We start from the raw sequence: 17480 nt of genomic DNA, 5'->3' as shown, positions 1-17480 counted from the left end.
CATTTACCATATCCTATTTCTTGTGACAGCACAAAACCATGGTTTTCCACTTGATTTTTACCTGCAACTCGAGCTTCTCATGCAGGATAGCATCAAGGCTAAATAGAATCCAGGCAAAGTAAACAAAATAACTGTGGTTCAGTAACAGCAAGCCTGGGATTTTAAAAATCCTAAATAAAAACATGAAAACTCAAGGGGAGAAATTATAACAGAGTAAATGATAAACTTTCAGACAATATTGGGAGTACTGCAAATGGAAAAAGTAACAGAAAAAGGTCTGGCAAGCATCTCAGGGAACCGTTTCAAATTAAGAAAACTGGGTCAAGGTCCAAATTCCCCAATCTATCACCATTAAGCTGTGGGTGGGTGGTGGTGGTGGGGAGGGGAGTGAAGAAGGGAGAAGTGCAGTTATAATTGTTCTGAATTATTCAAAATTGATTGAAATAATTTACAAGCACCAAATGGAGACGCTATCGCTAACAATCCATGGATATCTACTGCACTAGCACTTAAAAAACACCACGACCTTTAGAATAAAAACAGCATAATGCACCATCACATGGACCCAATTTAGAATTCAGGAGACAGCTCTGCATCAAATTTCTCCCAAGGCAATAAGCATCTCTGTTTGTGTGGCCTTAGACTGAATCAAAATGAAAGACTTGCGAGTTAATGTAATATTCAGAGCTCAGATGCACTGGTTTAAAACTGCTTTTGTCAGGAGAATTTGGATTCACGTAATTAGCGAATGCAAACCTGAAGAAACAATGATAAGCAATTTCAGGAAATTTTAACACAAGCATTATCAAAAGTGGTCCGGTGTTTTGAGATGTGCAGTTGAAGTTGGTTAACCAGTTAAATCTCCAAAGGCCTTCCTTGTTAATAAGATGCCAATGCACCCAAATTCATCAAGGGATTACAGTCTCACTACATTCCATCCTTCTTCAGCAAACTATGAAACCAGTGTACAGGCTCAAAGTAGTATTTATTGTTTAATTGATTATCTGATCCCATTTTAAATTCATTTAATGTCAGCAACAAAAACATGGATCAGCATTATTAAATGATTATTTGCATAAATGGGCCATTAGTTTTGTGACGCAAAGGCACTTTTATTCATTCATGTACAAAGAGTGACTTCACTAAAATCATATTAATTGAATGGATTTTCCCCCCCAAAAGAGATATCAGTTTCCCCCCCAACTACCTTAAATTTGAAATTTCACAATAAAATCTTCAAACTCAATCATAAATTGGAATGCATAGTAAATGATCTAATACATCAAAGTACTCATTTTCTGGCCCATCATTAATTCAATTTTCATTAAATTACAAATATTCAGTTTGATGGCTCAACTTACCAGAACATTAAATTGCCGCATCTGCTCAATGCTAAACATAGCTTTGTTTTTGCCTTTACTTTATAACCACAGAATAAGTGCCTGGACAGACAAGAATTCAAGTGACTAAATGAACCAGTCAGAAAAGGACAAGGCCATGCACATAATCCTGTTGGTTAAAAAGCAGACTTTTTGAGGCACTGCAAATGCCAATACAGAGCAACATTAGGGAGCTATGTAGCAAGTCATCCTTGGTTCAGTGGTCCACACTATTCTGCATCAATGGCTCACCACCAATTTTCACCTTTATCATCTCCTGGTCCATTTTTAAAATTGATCCAAGCTCTAACCCAAAAAATCACTTTCAATTCCCCTTTTCCATTCCTGCACTTTGATCTCTGGTGAACCCATTTCTCATCACACACCCCTTCCGAAACATCAACAAATAATCGCAACTTAGTTTCCTAAATTGTGTGTAAGTACCAGCCTCAGACTCATCCCAAATCTCACTTAACCCTTTCCCAACCACTCCTCCATTTCCAAAGTGATCCTGTACTTCATGATCAGAAATTTCCTCCAACGAAATGTTAGAAAGACCCAAGCCATTGTATTCTTGTTCTGTCACATCCCATTTCCCAGGCAATAACTTTATCCCTCTCTGTGACAACTGCATGAAACAATTCCAGATTATTGCAACGTCATATAACTCAACATGAGCTTTGGACCACATAGCTGCACCAACTATTCTGCATCAATGCACTCAGTCCACTTTCAAAACATCAACCAGCTCTGTCACTACCTCTGTACATCCTCTGCTAAAATAGTCTCTTTTACCTTTATTCCTCTTAATTAGCATTTTACTTACATGTCCTTACAAAATTAGATGATTCACTTCGACTTCTGGTTCTGCATTTGTGCCTTCAGCAGCTTCACCACCACCACCTTCTGTTCCTCAATAAGAAAGGCACAAATAAAACCTTAAACTCCACTGATGTGCTTCTTGGTCTCAGATAATCTCATTAGGACCTTGGGTCGTACAGGTCAAATACCACAGAGTCTTCCAGGACAGATCTCACATGCGGACTCTGGTGCCATGCCAACTTTCTTGGCGAAAAGAACACAATGCAGTTTCCAGGTGTCCAGCAGAGTCTTTCTTTGTTGGAGATTGTGTTGCAAGATAACTTTCAGCAGTAGGTCAGGCACTGAATCATCTTTTAAAAAGACTTAACTGTTCCAACTTTCTTCATTATAGCCCTAATACTCCAAATCACTTTTGCCTGCAAGGAGCCATCCAAAACTGCAATTGATTCCCACCTTGCAATATCCCATTCACCCACGACCAGCGTGTTGGCTCAGTTCCCATTGGCTCCTGGACTAAATAATGCCTCCACTTTAAAAATTCTTATCCACACTTCCAAATCCTTGCTTAAGCTTACCCCACATTAGATCTTTTATTTTGTCCAACTCTGTAACTCTGTGAAACAACCATGAAATAATACAGGCCTCCAATCATCTCCCAGTTTAATTGCCCTGAAACTGGTGGCCACGATTTCAACAGCTGAGGCTCTAAGCTCGAGAAGTTCATACCCCAAACTATTCAACTCTACCCATTTTTCTTAAACTTATCTTTGATTTTATGTCACAATACCCACTTTTGAGGATCAGCATCAAACTTTTTGATAATGTTCTGCTCCATAGAAGCGTACATGCATGCAAAACTGCTGTTACTCAGATGAATGGAGAAGATTCCACAGCACTTTTAAAGGAGGACAAAGGAAGTGCCTTGGCCAACGTTCTCTCGACACTTTAAACCCAAAGAGCTCATTTATCTCAGCACTGTTTGTTGAATATTGCAGTGCATAAATTGGCAGCTCACAGCTGGCTACAGAATCATCGTACTTCGCTCCTTGATTATAATGGAAAACATACTTGAGTGGCTCAAAAGCATGTGAGTGCAACCAGCACAATATCAGCACATTGTTTTCTGATCCAAAAATCCCTTTTCCAATTCAGCAGTTCCCTCTTGCAGCTCATCCATTTTTGAATATGAATCTGTATACAGTGTCCCCACTATTTTTTTTAAATTAAGCAGTGCAAATAATATTAATTTTCCCTCATCTCGCCAAAACACGACGGGATTTTATTTTAAATCACCATTGTTTTGATTCTCATTTAAAGCCTTGCAACTAGCCAGCAGCTATAGTGTGCAGGTCACTTCTCTGAACCTCAGTGATGGGTCTCAAAGTGTCAGAACTGTTTGGAGTAAATCCATCTGCTGAGGGGTTCTGATGACACAAAGGAAAAAAAAAGCAAGAAAAACATGGACACCTAACTCCAATGCCTTATCATTAATTTAAAATTGCAACACAATAAACTGCATGCTGACAATAAAAGGAGCTAAAAATATACAGCAACTGAATACGATTTGGCTTTTCTAAGAGGATTACTCCAAAATAGCTTACAAAATGGTGTAACAAGGAACAATTCTCCAGTTTTAAAGTACATATTAAAATTAGAAAGTACATTCTTTTAGCACAATTGATCATGTTTTCTCTCCTCCTTGCTCTGTTTCGCCACTCTGGTACAGCAGTGCTTATTATAGAATCAGGATAGCCTTTGTCATGTCACCAGACATTTTGCAAATTAAATCACCTCTCCCAAATGACTTGTCAGTGTCGCTCAGCTAAATTTTGAAAATTACCAAGACAGAATCCACAAATCTCAGAAGGGATCTGAAGGCCAGCTTACAATTACCTTGGAAAACCAAGGCCAAATTATTTAAAATAAGGAGGCAAGAGACTATGAAAGGATGAGGGAACATGGGTGTGAACCCTCATTTGCTTCTCTCCACCTGTCTGTAAATTATCTCACCTATTTCTTCTTACCTATATCTAAGCGTCAAGTTAATTTTGCATACATTTAATATATTGGGAAGCAAAAAAAAACAGATTTGAACGTTAAATCCTTTAAGTATTAAACATCAGTACAATTTTGCATCATCTGGTTACTCAATGCTGAGGCGTATACTTGTGTTTACCAATGGGATTAATATGTCATTTCCAGATATTATGATTTGTCTCGTTTATTGAACACTGTTGGAGGCCTCACTTACAGCCCCTTTAGAATGACAAGTAATTAATCTGCTGTTTCTGCACCACCATCCTAATTTACTGTGATACACAGCACAAATCAAATACTGCCATAAGTAATTCATCTTGTGGTCCATGCAGGGTAAACTAATATGCCATCAGATTTTCAGCTAGTTATTCATGCAAAAACCTATCAGAAATATTCATCTTTGTATTACACATTAATATACGTTTGCAGTTGCGATTCAGGATTTTAGCTGCTAAATCACTGCCATTGGCATACACGTGGAAAAGTATTTACCAAAGATTCGGATCTGGCACTTACAATATTTGCCGAATTGGGAGCCACAAGAATGAACATAACAGCTTTGTTAGACTATTTGCCCCAGACATCTCATGGGCTGCCCCTCATTATTCCTCCTCACTGTGAACACAGAAAACCACCATTTATGCCAAAATGAGTTTCAACTGTAATTCCAAATTGATAGAGAAACAAAAACAACTAATCAGCAATGCCATGCTCAACATAGACAATTTAGTGTTGAGAATTTTTAAGTATTTATGTCTGAAAGTTTCAAACTATTTTAACATGCATGAATGCAAAATGGGCACTTTTCTTCTCTGGAGAATTGAACTACCTTACAACACAGAAATAAAGATGATAAAGCAGGAGAAACACAGAACTGCAACTGAACAGTTTCCGAAGCAGGATCTTGGCCAGGGAATCCTGATCTGCTTTTCCTATGGTTCTTAAGATTATACTCCAGACAATGAAACTGCAAAATAATATTTTGAAGACTGTCAAAGCATTTAGTGAAGTTCTGAGACAAGAATGGAAACTCATATGCATTAGCATCTCAATACATGCAATAAATGCAGATGCAAACTGCACGTATGTCATTGTGACAATGGTACAGTGGGAATGGAGGAATATAGAGGTATATAACTTTTTTTTAGTGGTGTATATGATAAAGGTACATAAATTTTTAGAGAAATAGATAGGGTCAATAGTCAAAATTATTCCCCCCCCCCCCCCCCAAGGTTGAGCAATCAGAAACAAGAAGAAATAGCTTGAAGGTGAGAGGAAGAAGTTTCAAAGGGGACTTAAATGGAAGGTTTTTGTTTTGCACAGAGTGAGGTTGAGATCTGGAACTAACACCAGAGGAGATGGTGGAGTCAGATACAATCTCTATTTTTAAGGAGGCATTTAGATGGACACCTAAATAGGCAAGGAATAAAAGAATACAGACCTAAAGCAGGCAAATGGGATTAATGTAAACGGGAGAAAAGATTGGCATGGACGTGGTGGGCCAAAGGACCCATTTCTGTGCAGTATGACTATGAATGTCAGTTATTATTGAATGGCTATGCAAGTGCAAGGGGCTGCTTCCATATCTTGTGCACTTGTTCACATTGTGAGCAAGATTATAAGATGGTGTGACAATTTGCAAAGCTCATGAAATTAAAAATGGATATTTCAAGGTATCGTTTTATATGGCAAGAAAGATACAAGTTATCAAAGAGACTTTATTACTCAGTGAGGCTTCATAAATTTAAAAATTAACCGGGGTTTGCCAGGTATCCTGGTCAAAATTATCTTCCAAATCATTACCGAGCAAAAGATCCACAGATCCTCCATCTCTTCAAATGATCATCATCTTGCGACCTCTCAAATGCTAAAAGGTGAACTCTTGATCTCACAATCTACCTCTTCATGGCCCTTACAATTTATTTGTCTTTCTGCACTGCACTTTCTCTGCAACTTTAACTCAATATTCTGCATTCTGGTTTCCTTTTTACTACCCCAATGTACTTGTGTATGGGGTGGTCTGACTGGATGGCATGTAAACAAAAACTTCTCACTGCGTCTTTGTACATGTGACAACAATAAACCAATTCCAATAATTGATATTTAGTTACATTACTGCTGAAAAATCATTGACCAGATTCACATGTTCTTTAGATTTCTGCTTTAGTTGCCATATTATCCTGGCTTTTAACAGTCAGTGGTTGTGAAAGCAAATAATTGATGTAAACTTCTCAGGGAAGTCCAAAAAAAATGAAAAGAACACGAAAGTTATTTGCTTTCTTATTCCAATGGGATAGATTGCACAGAGTTTTGCCAGAACTGCTGACATTCAGCTACTTAAGTGGCCATTGAGCAACAAATTTGCATACGTGTCCTGTGAAACACAAAGGCTTGGGCAAATCTTTCCATTTTCTCCTGCACCAAATTCCCCAGGGAATCCAACAACAGTTCTGTTTTCTTGGGATTCCCCACCACTTACTGTGGGGAATTAACTCTGAGATCCAGTGCCAGATCATATCACTCACATGTGACATGGGAACAAAACCACCTGGTTTAATTGGAGACTGTAAACAGACAGATTTGGAGGCAAAAAGCAAGAAAATTCTTTTCCTTCAATGTTTTAAATTATTTAAATGTAGCTTTCTAAGTTTTTTTTAACTCTGAAAGAGTTTTAATATTTTTTGATTATGTTCCTCAATTTCAAATACCTCAATACCAGAGATGTATAAACTATTAAAATGACTTATAAGTTTCAAAATTGGCAAAGCTCCAATTCCAGTTTTGTCACTGTCAAAGGCCATACAGAGCATTTCAAGCAAGTCTTCCACAGCAGTGCCAGAAGCCCAGTTGGCATCTGTAAAACACCACTGGTTTTAGTGCAGAAAGGACCAACCAGACCCTCCACAACCAGCCCAGGTACATGCAGCTGTTTGGGGATCGTGACTACCATTCCAGGCAGCAGGTCTAGTCCACCGTGAATTGGCCAAACATAAAAGTTTTCAACCCGAGTGGACAGTGAAGCGGAGTCTTCATTATCTTTACTGATAACAGCAAGATAAAAAATAATTCCAAAAAAGAGGAACACAGCAGGGAAATGTGCCTTCGAGACAACTCCAGTGGGGAAATTAACAGCAGCAACGCATCACCAATTATAAACTTCCCTTGATACTGAAGTCTCCTACGATTCTGAAATCTGCACAGACTATATTCATCTCCAATCATGAGGATTATGGAATCGGGAAAGGAACGATGACCTGCCTTTGCAGCACTCTCCCCAAAATCTAATTGTATTAAAATCTGTGCATATCTGGCTACAATGAGCACATGGTCAAATTCTATAGCATTCAAAAGACATACGAGACAACCTGAAATGTCAATTTGTTGATTTGAATCATTCAATTTACTGACTGAAAGCTGTGCACTCGTTAGGGAAAAAACGACAGCTTGATTCGTTTGAGGACAACTCGTTGCATCATTCCCCAACAGGCAATGAATGGGTGGATATAAATTTAAGCCTTCATTAATACTTTACACATTTTGTAAACTTGCACATTTTCTTCTAATGAACTAATTTAAGGATTAGCCAAGAAAATAATTGGTCTCTATTCAATACCAAGTTTCAAGCCTGCGATAATAATCTCCAAGAAGATCTAAAACAAACTACAATTTATTTGTAGACACATCAAAATATAATTTTGACTAAAAATACTGGTAATATTTTTGATGTCAGGGGAATTATGCCAGATGTCCTTGCCAATATTTATCCATCACTCACTATCAAAGACATAGCAGGTCATTTTCACTCTGATATTTGCAGAAGACTGCTTTAGAACAATACAGCACAGGAATAAGCCCTTTGGCCCAAAATGTTGTGCCGAACTAATTAAGCTAATGATGCCTAATTAAACTAATCCCTTCTGCCTGCACATGGTCCATATCCCTCCATTCTGTCATATCTGCCTCCACCACCACCCCGGTAGTGCATTCCAGGCACCCACCACTGTGTAAAAAAGAAACTTGCCCCGCACATCTCCTTTGAACTTTCTCCCTTTCACCTTAAATGTATGCCCTCCAGTACTAGACATTTCAACCCTGGGAAAAAGATAGTGTTTGTCTACACTATCTACGCCTCTCATGTTTTTATAAACTTCTGTCAGGTCTCCCCTCAGCCTCACCACCCCAGAGAAGACAATCCTGGTTTGTCCAACTTCTCCTCATAGCACATGGTCTCTAATCCGGGCAGGATCCCGGTAAACCTCTTCTGTATCCTCTCCAAATTCTCCACATCCTTCCCATAATGGGACAACCAGAACTGAATGCAATACTCCAGATGCACCGTAACCAGAATTTTATGAAGCTGCAACATAACTTCCTGACTCTTGAACTCAATGACTCAGCTAATCAAAAGCAAGCAAGCCATACGCCTTCTTTACCACCCTTTCAACTTGTGTGGCCACTTTCAGTCAATTTGCAAAATTGAGTGCCTTGCTCCATGCAGTACAGCAGTACCAAATGTCAACAAGTACAACAGTGATTGGGAAGCACATGGACATAAGCATGAAGTGTGAAAGATGCTCCAGAAATGAAAGTGTTCTGATGCATGCTGCAGATGGTTACAGATGGTTCTTTTTGATTGCTCCATTACACGAAGATGTTCAATCAACATCAACATTTTTGTCGCCGCTTATGGTGGGGAATAACAAAATACAGAAATAGAAGACTGGTTCTTTCATTAGTGATATTACCCCACCCTGCCACCCACAACATTTAGAAGAACAAGACTTCATGCTTTCAAACTACTCCTATAATACCCATGTTACTTAATGCTTGGGGCCTTGGCACATTAAAACCCTAGTTACATTTCAGGAAGTTATGCATGAATGAATCCCTTTGTTTATGTTGTATCAATGTGAGGTGGCAAATCATGTCTTCTCTACAAATTCACTGGAGCAGTCAAAATTTAACAATGCTGGAACTAAAATATTGGTCATTTGATGCAGGGAAATGAAGTAAAAAAGCAAAGAAAAAAGCATTTATAACTATTAAGCTGGCTCTAAATCCCTGCCTTCAATTATATTAAAAAGCCCAATTTATCTTCTTTCTATTTGGTCATTGGTTCAAAGGGAGGAATGGACACTCAAATTATCGTCAACATGCAAAGCTCACAGCAAAAGACGGACATAATGGAATGAGTCTAAAGTAATGAGAAAGCATTCAAATAAGAACAGTGCACAACAGTTCAATTCATAACTTGATTAGAATTAAGCATCAGAGGAGCTGATCTGCTAGCTACATTCTGCTGGACATCAAATGATGGCACATGAATCAAGGAGCACACTTATGAGCAAACTGCAGAAATAAGCAGTGACAATGGTAGTGTCGCGGTTAGAGTAATGATATTACAGCGCCAGCGACCCGGGTTCAATTCTGGCCGCTGTCTGTAAGGAGTTTGTACATTCTCCCCGTGTCTGCATGGGTTTCCTCTGGGTGCTCAGGTTTCCTCCCACGTTCCAAAGACGTATGGGTTAGGAAGTTGTGGGCGTGCTATGTTGGCACCGGAAGCGTGGTGACACTTGCGGGCTGCCCCCAGAACACTACGCAAATGAAGCATTTCACTGTGTGTTTCGATGTACATGTGACTAATAAAGATATCTTATCTTATCAATCATGCAATTGACAAAATCTTGGGCCAAAGAGAGGACACAATTCCTGTAATGTGTCAAGAAGTTTCTTGATCAATGTTTCAAGCTCAATGAAGGAGGAATTGATGCTGAAACTAGTTCCAGGGAACTGAAGTCAGGTGAATGGAACATGTTGAAGCAGAAAAGAAACAGGAATCATAACATTAGGCTGAGAGTAGCTGTAGGAAAGTACAATCGAAGAATACCAAGTACTGGAGGAGGGCTAACTTCAACCAGCTGTAAAGAACCCAAGTGCTGTGGAATCAGGCAATGGGAGATTTTCAAGAGAGAGCAAAGTTTATGTATTCAGCTTATGTTCCCATAAGTGATAAATGGTTGGACAAGAATAGAAATGAAGGGCAATGACAATGCACTTAAAACAGACAAACAATAAAAAAGAGGAAACAAAAGTAGAAAAATATTAAAAGGTGGGACAGAATAGAGAAAAAAAAAGACATGTTTTGGAGTGACAGAGAGCAGAGCTGAGGTATTTTATGAAATACAGGAACAGTAACATCTTTCCAAACAGCCACCAGAGAAACAGTGTATTGAACAAATTTTGCAATGACATTATTTGATTCTATACTCTCTGGGTTTATACATGTGGTAGTAATCCATTCACTGACTTTGACAATCCATGACTCAGCAGATCACAGTACCAAATCAAGAGGATAATCTAAACATTCATCTGCACCTCACACCACACCCATCTTCCCTCCACCTTGCACTTCCTCTTATCCTCTGACTGATGTCGAGGTACAATTCATGATTGTGAGCCAGTCTCTGGTACCTACTCCAAGTACCTCATCGTTGCAGCTGAGCAGACTCCTGACCAGGGGACAGTTATCATTCATAGCTTCTTAAATTATACTACCACTATTCCATCAACATACATGCACTCCACAACTACAAACTTCTACAACAATCTCACATAACAGCACACCCTGCAATATTCCACACAAGCTGGTTTCAGCAGCTGATTGCGCTGCAGGGGACATTTACAATGAACTGAGTGTAAGATTGTAATTCAATCCACGGATTACAAGGATATTTCTAAAGCATTCTTATTTTATCCTTTGCAGTTTAAGACTATATCAAGACCTTTTGTTGGAATTACCTCCATCTGAGTGTGTGTCTACAGCTGCCATTATCTTACTGATGGCAGCTTTGCTATGATATCTATATACAGTGCTGCAATGTGCTGTCAACAGATTCAAATTAAACCACTGGCTGCAGGTTGAACTCAGCTCACATCAAAAGCAGGTTCCCCGTGTACACTTGACATACACACAGCGTTCCATTCGCTTAAATTACAAGAGAGCAGGAGAGGCCATCACTGCTCTGATTTCATTTAAGAAAATGAGGCACTTCATTGGACAACTTGGCAGGAGATTTGAGAAACTTCCTGACAATTTTTAAACAAAGCTTCACATCAGGCTGGAATTGGCTACACCCAGGAATTTCTCATGTATTCCCTTATGACATAGAAGGGGCCATTGAGTCTATAACCAGCTTTCAGAGAAATCCTACCAACTCCATTTCCACTTCTCTTTCCCTGCAAGCTATTCTCTCACACCTTTATTAACATGCCATTCATTTTCCCCAAACACTCAGCTGCAACAGAGACAATCCACAGTCGTCAATTAACCCGAGAATCAGCATATCACTGGGAGCTGACACAAAGCTGGAGCACCTGGGACAAACCCACATGGTCACGAGGAAAACACGTGAAATCCCCAGATATAGCACAAGAAGAGAATAAAACCTAGGTTAGACAGCTGCGCTGCCACAGAGATACTCTGCCACCCAAAGCCCAAGACTGACAGGCAAGACAACATTGGTTATTTTTCCATTCATGGACTTAGTACCAGGTCACAAACAGATTCCAAAGTTAAACAACAAATGGTTCATCAACACATAATTCAGACCATATCAAATGGAGTTTTTCCACCTGATACCTCAAATCATAATGCAGCTTTTGTAATTCTGGGCACAAGTTTCAACTCTAAATTTTCTTAATGGATTTAATAGAAATAATTTAACATCAGAAAATGGGAGCAGGAGAACGCCACTCAGCCCGTCCAACCTGCCCCATATCTGTATATGAACATGGATGATATGCCCCAAGCCTCATTTCCTCTTCTCTGCCAGATCCCCATAGCCCTCAATTCCCTGATCTTTCAAGCAGTTATCTACCTCCTCCTCAAATACCCCCTTTGAATTTACCACCCTCTGCAAGGAGTTGTTCCTACACATCTCAGTTTTAAGTGACCAACCCCCTTATTTTGTAACTACTTCCCCTCATTTGAGATTCTGCCACATGGGAAGATCTCAGCAACTACCCTGTCATGCCCTCTTTAAGATCTTGTATGTTTCACTCAGGTAACCTGTCATTATTCTGAGCCCCAAAGAATATAGATCTAATGTCCACAGCTGCTTGTGACAGGACAACCTTCACATCCCAGAAATTAACCAAGTGAATCCTTATCAGATTGCTTCTTTTCACTTTCTCAATTATGGAGACCATAGTACTCCAGCTGTGGTCTCTCCAACCCCTGAAATTCAAGTTCAACACGTCCATAGGTTCCTCTCAATTGACACTGCTCACGATATCCTAAAACAACTCAGGCAAATTTGTCAAACATGATTAACTTTTCATAATGCCACATTAACTTATTTTGATCATTGGGTAACATCAGATATCTGCTTTTGGATATCACACACCTTACTAATTAAGGAGAGAGAGAGGGCAAGCAAAAGAGAGAGAGAGACCAGTAACAGGCCCTTCAGCCCATCACATCCAGACCAACCAAGATGCCTTCCTAAACTAATCCCATCTGAATGCTGATATCCCTCTGAACCTTTCCTATCCATGTACCCACCTCTTTCTGCATAGCCACTGCCCTCTGTGTGAAAAACTTACCCCTCAAATCACCTTTAAATCTTTTCCCTTTCACCTTAAACCTATGCCCTGTAGTTTTAAACTGCCTACTCCAGGAAAATTACCGGGACTATTGACTCTATCTATGCGCCTCATGATTTTCTACACCTCTCGAAGGTCACCCCTCAGCTTCCTTTGCTCAAGGGAAAGCAGTCCCAGCTGATCCAATTTCTCCAGATAACTCAAGCCCTCCACTTCGGGCAACATCCTTGAGGATCTTTTGTGCACCTGCTCTAGCTTAATCACATCCTTGCAATAGCATGGTGAGAAGAACTGCACACAATATTCCAAGTGCAGTCTAACCAACTGTAAAATTACAAAAACTATGTTGTAACATGGTGTCCCAATCTTGTACTCAATGCCATGGCCGATCAAGGCAAGCAAGCCATCGGTCTTCTTCACCACCCTCCTTTATCTACCTTATACAATTCACAATCTCATTGAAAGGAGAAAGCAACACTGGGAGGAAGCACCTTAATGTATCGTCAGCTTCGTCCAATATCCTAAGCTTTTCAATGCTCTTCTTTGATGAAATAACCCTTAGAGAAACTTTCATTTTATAGCACCTTTGGCATAATAAAACATTCCAAGGTGCTCCACAGGGGAGCAGACACAAGTTAAAACCAAAGCAAAGCTATTCGCTGTGCACATTTATCTGCAAATCAAATTTCTTTAAAGTTACACACAAGCAAAAAAAATTTAACAACAGTACTTTAAAGAGATTATAATGGTCCTGTTTGAAATGAATGTCTATTTGGGTAAAACATACAATCATTTTGTCGTTTCATTGTAAAATACAATTGCTTAAGCTCAGTTTTAGGACTGGATAATTACTCACTGAATACCTTGAGCATTCAAAGCGTGTATCTGCAACATATGAAACTGCCAGACATAGATGGTGTATTCAAAAATACAAACATCCTATTTCCTTTGAAGTAATCTAGTTATTTTGAAGTCAAAATATTGATTCTTCTTGTCTTACTAAACAAAGGGAATCATTTGTATTTTCTCTTCCATGTATAAATACAACACAATCCGAAATTGCATTTTTGATCAAGCAAAATCATAAATATTATTATAATTGTCTCCCAAACTGAAGACTTGTTCAGGCAAATTCATTATGTACAACTTTCCTGAGTATTTGTGGATGAAGTAATTCTAGCTGCAGCAAAATTATTCTGACCTAGCCCGAGGCCAAAAAAAAACTAATTTTAAATCTCACTGACATATGGTTAATTAAGACCTTCTGTTACCAAGAGAGCTTAAACTTATTTCCTTCTTCCATGCTGATACAAAAGCAAAATGTATGCCAATCTAGAGAGCACCTGGAATGAACTGACTAATGAATTATTTAACACACTGCAGAATCTCACCGCTGATAAATATTGAACATGTTTTAGTCCGTCCTTTCCCTGTCACGTAACATCGTTCATATGCAATAAATATGGAATTTAATTTGGCCCTAAGAAATTCTCAAAATAATGAAGCAAATTCCAGAACATTAAGCGATCAGTACCTTTATTTTGAATCAAGTCTTTCCTTGTCTCTCTCTGCAGAAAACAATGCTCCCTCCATTGCAATAAGATGGGAATCACTTGTCAGGGCACTCGAATCACTTGGTTTTATAACTTTTTTTTAATGTGTAAAGTGTCATCTTGAGCTCAGTATCAAAAATAGTGGGGTCAAGCCATGTGCCAGATACTTCAGCAAATAACCTTAGCTGACATTGAGGGAGTGTTTCTCTCTAATTTCATATGGGACATTAAACTACCCTCTCAAGTGAACGTAAATACTGTAATGCTTTTGCACTATTTTGAAATCCTGGCCATTGTATTTCTCAATCCAAATCACCAAGATATCATTTCCATTGTTTATGTGATCTTACTCTGCAAATGACAGCCTTATTTCCCCAAATCCAAAGAGTGGTCCAAAAGCACTCAGTTGCTGTGTTATGAAACAAACAAAATAAATTTCAGTCTTTTCCTTTACCAATATCAATAATCATCAATGTATTATACAGTGCAGTGTGCATCATCAATAGTCTCCACACTGATTAAATGCCTTCTATTCCTATTATATTTCACTTGGTGCTAAATCAGTTTTAATCAAAATATGAAATAACTTCAGGAAGAAAGATGATCATGATTACAAGTTCCATGCACTAGTAACACTGGAAATCACATCAATGTAACTGTCAACAAATCATACAATCATTACGAAAAATAGCAACACAAGAAGCCATTCATCACATTGATTCATGTTGACAGAATTGTTACAAAAACCAATCCCACCTTACATTGCCTGATCTACACACCTGCAGGTCCCCATTGGGATGATCTAATTTAAGATCCAGACCTAACAATCATTAATTACCTCAACATTGGGAATATTTTATGATACATGAAAAAAACAGGTTGAGGAATACAAAAATGATTCATTTTTACTTCATTGACATCAAGGTTGGGACATTTCAGACTGTGAAAGGCTCAATAAATAAATGCTCTTCTTGCCAAGAAATGATTAAAGACATTTTTATTTTTAAAATGTTAAGATAAACATACTGTGCTAATAGTTTATACATTACAGATTTGAAATTTAATTCCAATAGCTATTGCTGGATGGAATAGCAAACTCACGAAATAATTTTGCTAAGGATATGTTCAACTACAGCTGGACTGACTTACACATTGAGACAGTTCACGGGCACTCAGTGTCATCTGATCACATGGTGCTCGTTGCATTACATATCGTCAATGCTTCCAATAAAATGGAGATGGAAAACATTTGATGTGAACAGGGTGGTGAATCTGTGGAATTCATTGCCATAGAGGGGCTGTGAAGGCCAAGTCATGGGGTATATTTGGTATATTTAAGGCAGAGATTGATAGGCTCTTGATTGGTAAGGGGGTTAAGGGTTATGGGGAGAAAGGAGATTAAAAAAGATCAGCCATGATTGAATGGCGAAGCAGACTTCATGGGCCAAATAGATTAATTCTGCTACTCTATTTTATGGGCAAAAAAGTGCAAAAAGCAGGAGGGAGCAAAGAAAAAGCCATTTTCAATGAAGCACCTCCCAGTTATCTGCCAGAAATTCTGCCAAGGATTTGCAGTGTTCTTATAAATAGTAACATTGTTCCTCAATTTCTCAACCTCTTCTGCTGAAATTACAATGTATTAACACAAACTTCTTGTCGGCTTAACTTCCAGAGAGATAAAACAATGATCGAGGCGTGCAAGTAGGCACAGAGAAAGAGGGCATTTATATTTGTTACTGCAACCAAATTCGAAGTTTGTCTTTTGGACTTACTATTCATGTTCTCCCTCTGAGATAATATATTTAAACGCACTGTCATAGTCACTGTCGAACTGATAACTAGGTACAGCCTACTGCCAGGGAGCCAAGCCACTACCAAGTGTTAAAAAGGTTTAAGATTTCAAAATCAATAAAATGCAGATGCCTTAAGTCTGAAATAAAAATAGGAAACCAATAAAGAGACATCAAAAAGCTTTAAAATTCAAAATCTACACTCTCCGCCATCAGCAAGATGGTTCAGTTACAATTTCCATGCCATAGTGATGTTGAAAAATCACAGCAGCTGACAGATAATTAATTGGACTATCATAGCAAACTTCCAACATGAGGTTATTCCACCCACTGTGTCCATGCTCAAGAGTTACCCAAACCAATCCCACCTTGCAGTTCCTGCTGCAAGGTTATCCATCTAAGATTTTCTCTCACCATGGAAGCTGCCTACTCTGCTGGGAATTTCCAACATTCTTCTAATTTGAGCTCTATCCAACAGCTCTGACCTGTGTTTCACAGCTTCTACATGTTATTTTGTTCTCTCCCTCTTCTTGTCATTAATCTTTCAATCAAATGATTTCATAAGAGCATATCACCATGGTAATCTGAGCCATCCCGCCCCCCCCACCCCATCAGAGCTTTTCTGTTTGTCCTGTCTATCTCTCCCTCACCCTCTCTGTGCATTAAAACTAACTTGCTTTCCCAATTTTCCAGTTCCCGATTAAAGGTCTTCAACCTGAAACGTTAACAGTTTCTCTTTCCACAGATGCTGTCTGACCTGCTGAAAGTTTCCAGCATTTTCTGTTTCAGTATTCAAATGGCTTCAGGCAGATTAGCACTGCCAGAAAGACGAGACTGTGACCCTTGATAAAGGAAAAGCCAGCGAAAGGAAGATGAGCTGATCCAAAAATTTGCCATTTGTTGCTTCTGTCGTACACACCAATGAAATACCGGCTGTGGTTCATCTGTCTGAATGACTAGAGAGATGTTACTGAGGGTGACAGCACTTCCAAAGATAATTGTTCTCAGGGATTAGGCATGAGGTGTGTGTGGTGCACCTTCTCTTTTAACAACTGCACTTTTGGTCCATATTGTAGAAAAGTGACCAAAACAAAGAGCAAGAATATATTCCACAAATGATAACAAATAAACTGGCATAAATATAGAAGCCTGGTTGGTTGGTGTGGCAATATAGCTAGGGAGGTGACAGCATTCCCATGGCGATGCTGCTCTTCACCATGTCCAATTAAGTTTGACGAGCTGATGACTGTTCACACAGCGGCAAAGTGCTGTTTCCAGTTACGCAAGTATTGTTA

The 17480-nt window shown here is 38.9% G+C and overlaps 1 protein-coding gene and 1 pseudogene across 11 annotated transcripts in view; both read right to left on the bottom strand.

The window, feature by feature from the left end:
- The window catches only part of pard3aa (par-3 family cell polarity regulator alpha, a), a 655359-nt gene that overhangs the window by 629438 nt on the left and 8441 nt on the right, over positions 1-17480 (bottom strand). The window lies entirely within an intron of this gene.
- LOC127570290 (60S ribosomal protein L34-like) lies at positions 2229-2551 on the bottom strand (annotated as a pseudogene).

This window comes from Pristis pectinata, chromosome 5, assembly GCF_009764475.1.
Source record: "Pristis pectinata isolate sPriPec2 chromosome 5, sPriPec2.1.pri, whole genome shotgun sequence".
Classification (NCBI taxonomy): domain Eukaryota; kingdom Metazoa; phylum Chordata; class Chondrichthyes; order Rhinopristiformes; family Pristidae; genus Pristis; species Pristis pectinata.
The sequence above is the reverse complement of the archived record's forward strand: the minus strand, read 5'-3'. Positions and strand labels throughout refer to the sequence as shown.